At 35.1% G+C, this 7,107-nt stretch overlaps 1 non-coding gene across 1 annotated transcript; it reads left to right on the plus strand.

The window, feature by feature from the left end:
- Nucleotides 1–335: 335 nt before the first annotated feature.
- LOC131615312 (small nucleolar RNA R71) lies at nucleotides 336–442 on the plus strand. Its single transcript, XR_009287734.1, has one exon. It is a non-coding gene; the product is annotated as a small nucleolar RNA R71 (small nucleolar RNA).
- The last annotated feature ends 6,665 nt before the right edge of the window (nucleotides 443–7,107 follow it).

A 7,107-nucleotide genomic window follows, 5' to 3' on the forward strand; every position in this document is an offset into this window, starting at 1 on the left:
CAGTCAATCCACAAATCTCGCAGTTAGGTGTTACAGCAGCAGCGATGGCTGAAGGAGTGATGGTTAAGTTCTCGATCTTTTGAGTTAAAGCGTCTACTTTAGCGTTAACGCGGTCTATACCACTTATTTCGTACATTCCTCCTTTGGTTTGGGCTTTCTCTAGAGCGACTCGTTCTCCACCCCATTGGTAATGGTTTTGTGCCATGTTCTCTATGAGTTTGTATGCTTCATCGTGGGGTTTGTCCATTAATGCTCCGCCAGCAGCGGCATCTATAGTCATTTTGGTGTTATATAAGAGACCACCATAGAAAGTATGGATGATCAGCCATGGTTCGAGTCCATGATGAGGGCATATTCTAAGCATGTCCTTGTAACGTTCCCAAGCTTCGAAGAGTGATTCGTTATCTTTCTGGGTAAATCTGTTGATTTGACCTCTAAGCATAGCAGTTTTGCTAGGCGGAAAGTATCTCGCTAAGAATACTCTCTTCAATTCGTCCCACGTAGTTATGGAATTGGAAGGCAGGGATTGAAGCCACGCTCTAGCTCTATCTCTCAAGGAGAAAGGAAAGAGACGTAATCGAATAGCTTCGGAACTAACGTTGTTGGCTTTGATAGTGTCGGCATATTGCACAAACACGGATAAATGGAGATTGGGGTCGTCTACAGGGCTTCCAGAGAATTGATTCTGTTGAACAGCTTGGACCAGCGAAGGTTTGAGTTCGAAATTGTTTGCCTCAATCGCAGGTGGTGCGATACTTGAATGCGGTTCAGCGCGCGAAGGAGCGGCATAGTCTCTAAGAGGACGAATAGCAGCCATCTCTAACTTCGGGATAATTTGATTGATTTGATCAGTAAAAATCAATTCCTGATTAATCGGAATTGGTGCTACTTCGGGAAGATTGCGAGCTCGACGTTTGACGTTAATGAAACGTTCGATCTCGTTAATTCGTTGTATTAAATCTCCTCCTTGTGAACGAGTATTTTGCATACAATCGTTCAGAAAGAAAGGGAAGAATTGTCCTAGTCTCTACGGTGTAACAGTGAGTTACGATATCGACTTAAATAGTCCCCGGCAACGGCGCCAAAGACTTGATCGCGACTTTACGTGTCTATAAATCTGATAACTGCAAGTGCACAGTCGTGTCGTGTAGTTTTAAAAGATATCGAATCCACAGGGACTATGAATCGATCTACCGTTATCTAAGGTTACTATGTAAAGCTAGGGCTACTAATATTTCGATTGTTCCTAAGGGAAAGTGATTATGAGAAATGAATAATATAATAAAAGACAGATATCAGTATGTATTTCGTTTAACTTAAGGTGATCCGAAGGTCCATTGGCTTTTGCATAATTTAATTAAAAATCTTTACTAATTCAATTGATTAAAAATCCTCGTCTCAAACTTTCGCTCTGTTGATTTAGATTACTGTCCTAATCCTAATGTACGCTTTCGCCATCCCATTAGATTTTAGAAAAGCTTTTTGGAAACAACGTAATTAATAAAATGCCCGTTTTATGAAGTTGTTATCTATTTAAATCTCCTAATCTCAAACTTTCGCTCTGTTGACTCGGAACATGCTAATATCCCTAACGTACGCTTTCGCCATCCCGTTCGGGTGTAAAAACAATTTTTGAAAATAAATAACTTCTAATTAGTTTTAATACGCTTTCGCAATCCTTAAAACTAATGTCCTATGTCTACTATCCAGTTAAAGATCTCAAACTTTCGCTCTATTGATTTTAACCTTTGACCGTCTTAACCCCTCAAACTTTCGCTCTATTGGTTTTAAGACTTACTAATTAAATTAGACACACAGACCAAAAACAAGTGATAGTTAATAAAACATAATTAAGCCAATTTATTTCGGATCCCTACGGTTAACTTACTTTACATACCGATATCTTAATAATTTAGCCAGACATATTAATATGGTTAAATATGCATAAATCGGTTCGGTTCATAATAATAGGCATAGTAAATGGCATACAATATATCATGCAAATAAATATAAATAAAGGTGGTAAAATAAAAACCTGAATTAAATAAATGATAATTGGATCTTCAAGTACTGAACTTCCACCACAGGTTGGCTGGATCGTTCTTGGAATGGCAGTAAATAAAACAAGGAAATAAAAGCGATAAATCTAACGTAAGGCTAGATCTATAAAAAGTTCACAACAATTTCCAGTGTAGAAATCGTTGTGAGAAAATAAGTGTTTGAATGAAAGCAGAATAAAGAAATACGGTTCGCGGTACAATTTCGGCAGCACTTCGTTGGCAGGAAATCGGACTCTTTGGAAGTGAGATAACAGGTCCTATTTATAGGAGAGGTTTTGCTGTGACGTTGCGTGAAAAGTGGGGATTTTGCAGACTGGGTGTGGAGACGTGCGTCTCCGTTTCTTCAGGAAGCAGCCTTGACTGACTTGAGACGTGCGTCTCAAGTGGAGAAGATGTAGGAAGGCTTGGAGACGTGCGTCTACTTTTGGTGACGTGGCCTTTGGAACGTTGGAGACGTGCGTCTCCACTAGCTTGTGTGGTTTGGGCCACGCACATTTGATCTTTCATTGGGCTGGTTCGTCTCCTTTGGGCCTTTGGGTCCTAATTGCACCCCTCTTTCACTTCAGCACTCCTTTTTCATCTTTTAGGCATAAATATTGGTCAATTAAGCTCCATTTTCTTTCCTTTTCGCAAATAGTCGTAATTAGAGTGTAAAACCTGAAACAAAGCAAATACTCGCGTAATATCATAATAAATTAACATAATAAACGGAAAATGCTATAAATATCTACGGATTTTAAGCTAAATATACGATATAAAATCGTGTTATCAAATATAGCACACAAAAATCTTCCAAAATACCAATGTATGCAAGTTTAACTAACTTCCTGACATTAATGTAGTATAGGACATGAAACTCATCATAAATACCAAAGTTTGCAAGTTTAACGAATATGGTGACTTTTATGACCAAATTTTGCAAGTTGAACGAACTTCGTGACTTTTACGTAGTATAGCACACGAAAATCTTAATAAATACCAAAGTATGTAAGTTTAAGGAATTTCGTGACTTTTATGTAGTGTAGCACATGAAAATTTTTGAAAAGACAAAATTTTGTAAATTTAAATAACTTTGTGATTTTTACATAGTATAACAAACGAAAAACTTCCAATGTATGGAAGTTTAACGAATTTTATGTATGTTTTGTAGCATAGCACACGAAAATCTTCCCAAATACCAAATTTTGCAAGTTTAACGAACTTCGTGACTTTTATGTAGTATAGCCCACGAAAATCTTTAAAAGGACTAAATTTTGCAAGTTGAGCGAACTTCGTGACTTTTATGTAGTATGTAACACCCCATATTTTCCATTATTTAATTTAATTAAATTTTAAATTATTTAATTGGATTAATTGGCATTTTTGGTAAATTATTGAAGAATATTGTAGAAATAAACAATTGGGCTTAGTGTAGTGGTTAGAAAAAGGGAGGTGTTAACTATGTAAGCCTTATTGAGATATTTCTATTTTTCATAAAATAAGGGAAATTGGAAAAGAGGAAGTTAGAAGCAAAAGAGCAAGTCTGAGAAAAAGAGAAGATACGTGAAAAGGAGAAGAAGAGGAAGAAGAGGACCTTCGAAGTTTCGACTCAAGAGGTAAGGGGGGACTCTTTGGGTTAGTGATTATTATATAATCAGGGGTAGTGAACTGATTAGGATTGTTGTTTGGTTCGATTGCATGTTTTGGTTTTTGGGGTTTTGGGGAATTTAGGTTGTTTATGTTGATTTGATCCAATTGATGAATTTGATGAATGGTTTGGTGTTAGATGACTTCTAAAACGTGTTATAATTGTATTATAATATGCTATCTGATGAGTTTTTGGTATGAGACTGTTTTGGTACGATTTGGATGAGATTGGGAGAAAAATTATGTTAAAATCGCAGAAAAATTATGCATCTGCGAAGAATGCGTCTACCTAAGCGTCAGATGCGCCGACCTAAGTATCAGTTTGCGTCGACCTGGGTGACAGCATGCGTCGACCTATAGGGTCAGCATGCGCATACCCGAGGGGGACAGAAAATTCAATGCGTCGACCTGAAGGGGGTTTGTGTCGACCCATAGCTTCCAATTTTTGACAAATTTTCTGAGGGGCCTAACTTTCAAACTGTACATCCGTTTTGAGCGCCCTTTTGAGTGTTGCGAAGCTAATTTAAAGCTTTATGTGATAAGTTGATGAAATGGGCAGTGGCCCTAGTTTATTTTAAATGTTGATTTAATTTAATTAATGGACTATATCATTGTGTACATATATGTGTGAATGTAACAATGTGTTGTTGTTGTGGTGGTGTAGCCACTTGAATTTCATTTTGATTTGGGTGTTGTTTTGACATGATTATATGTGATATGACTGAATGATTGTTAATACATGTGCATGCTTATTGGTGATGAAATGGTGAGTTGTAATGAGACGATGCGAAGCATCGGATCGGTGATGTTATAAGTATGACATATGTGTACATTCATTCATATGCATTTTGGTGATGGATCCCGATGATGTTGTGGATCAGATGGTGGGCATAATTACCATTGTGCGGAATTTGTGTCGGTTGGACTGTATCTAGATGATGAAAGATCAGTTGGATGGGTTTAGCCCATGTATGGTACCACATGCATAGTGTCGGTCATTCATGTGCATGATAATATGGTATGATCAAATGACCGTGTATTGTACTTGGTGATGTATTTGATTTTGGTGTGTGATCACTTGTTATAAAATCTGAATACATGTTGTGATTGGGTGAATGATAATGCTATGATGTCTTGTTACTTATGACTGTATAATACTTATTAATTTCGAATGAGACTCACCCTTACATGTTGATATTTTCAGATTAAGGAGTAGCGACATCTTGATTTGGTGAGGATAGCTCATAGTCTAGTCCGTAGTCCGTGTTGAGTCATGCTCTGATTTGTAACACTGGGGAACGATACCGTTGAATGAAATTCCGCTGTGTTGATGATGTATTTTGATAATTTTGTGAATCGTTCCTAATAAAGCATGACGAACGACTTATGGTTTTCATTATTTTTATTAATTGTGGCACCCTTGTTTTATGTTTACTCTGATTTTTATTTTAATTGCCGCGGGGGTTTAGAAGGGTGTTACATAGTATATAGTACACGTAAATCTTCAAAAAGACCAAATTTTGCAAGTTTAACGAACTTCACGGCTTTTATCTAGTGTAGCACACGAAAATCTTCACAAATACAAAAGTTTGTAAGTTTAACGTATTTCGTGACTATTATGGAGTATAGCTCACGAAAATCTTCGAAAATTCCAAACTTTACAAGTTTAACGAACTTCTTGACTTTTATGTAGTATAACACACGAAAATCTTCAAAAAAACCAAACTTGCAAGTTTAACGAACTTTGTGACTATTATGTAGTATAGAAAACGAAAATATTCCAAAATACCAATGTATGCAAGTTTAACGAACTTCGTGACTTGTATGTAGTATAGCACACGAAAATGTTCATAAATTCCAAAGTTTGTCGGTTTATCGATTATCATGACTTTTATGTAGCAAAGCACACGAAAATCTTCAAAAAGACTAAATTTTTTTAGTTTAAATAAATTCTTAACTTTTATGTAGTATAACACATGGAAAACTACCAAAATACCAATGTATTCAAGTATAACAAACTTCGTGACTATTATGTAGTATAGCACACGTAAATCTTCCTAAATACCAAACTTTACAAGTTTAACAAACTGTGTGACTCTTACGTAGTATACCACACAATAACCTTCAAAAGGACCAAATTTTGCAAGTTTAACGAACTTCGTGACTTTCATGTAGTATATAGCTTACGAAAATCTTCAAAAATACCAAACTTTGCAAGTTTAACGAACTTCGTTACTTTTATGAAGTTATAGCACACTAAAGCTTTCAAAAGGACCAAATTTGCAAGTTTAACGAACTTCTTGACTTTGATGTAGTATATCAGACGAAAAACTTTCAAAATTCCAAACTTTGCAAGTTTAACAAACTTCGTGACATTTATGTAGTATAGCACATGAAACTCTTCATAAATACCAAAGTTTGCAAGTTTAATGAATTTCGTAACTTTTATGAAATATTATAGCATAAGAAATTTTTCAAAAAGACCAAATTTGGCAAGTTTAACGAACTTCGTGATTTTTATGTAGTATATAGCACACAAAAGTCTTAACAAATACCATAGTTTACAAGTTTAATGAATTTCTTGACTTTTAAGTAGTATAGCACTTGCAAATCTTCAAAATGACCAAATTTTGTAAGTGTAAATAACTTTGTGACTTTTATGCAGTATAACACACAAAAAACTTCCAAAATACCAATGTTTGCAAGTTTAACAAACTTTATGAATATTTTGTAGTATAGCACCCGAAAATCATCCAAAATACCAAAGTTTGCAAGTATAACGAACTTCGTGACTCTTGTGTTGTATAGCACACAAAAATTTCAAAAGGACAAAAAATTTGCAAGTTTAACGAACTTCGTAACTTTTATGTAGTATAGCACACGAAAATATTCATAAATACCAAAGTTTGCAAGTTTAACGAAATTCGTGACTTTTATGTAGTATAGCACACAAAAATCTTTAAAAATAATCAAATTTTGCAAGTTTAACGAATTTCGTGACTTTTATGTAGTATAGCACACGAAAATCTTCCAAAATACCAAACTTTTCAAGTTTAACGAACTTCATGACTTTTATGTAGTATAGCACACGAAAATCTTCCAAAATACCAAACTTTGCAAGTTTAACGAACTTCGTGAATTTTACGTCGTATAGCACACAAAAACCTTCAAAAGGACCAAATTTTGCAAAATTAATGAAATTCGTGACTTTTATTTAGTATAGCTCACGAAAATCTTCCGAAATACCAATGTTTGCAAGTTTAATGAACGTCTTGAATTTCATATAGTATAGCACACGAAATTCTTCCAAAATACCAATGTATGCAAGTTTAACGAACTTCCTGACATTAATGTAGTATAGCACGTGAAACTCTTCATAAATTCCAAAGTTTGCAAGATTAACGAATATCATGACTTTTAT

This window comes from Vicia villosa, linkage group LG6 (genome assembly GCF_029867415.1).
Source record: "Vicia villosa cultivar HV-30 ecotype Madison, WI linkage group LG6, Vvil1.0, whole genome shotgun sequence".
Taxonomy (NCBI): Eukaryota; Viridiplantae; Streptophyta; class Magnoliopsida; order Fabales; family Fabaceae; genus Vicia; species Vicia villosa.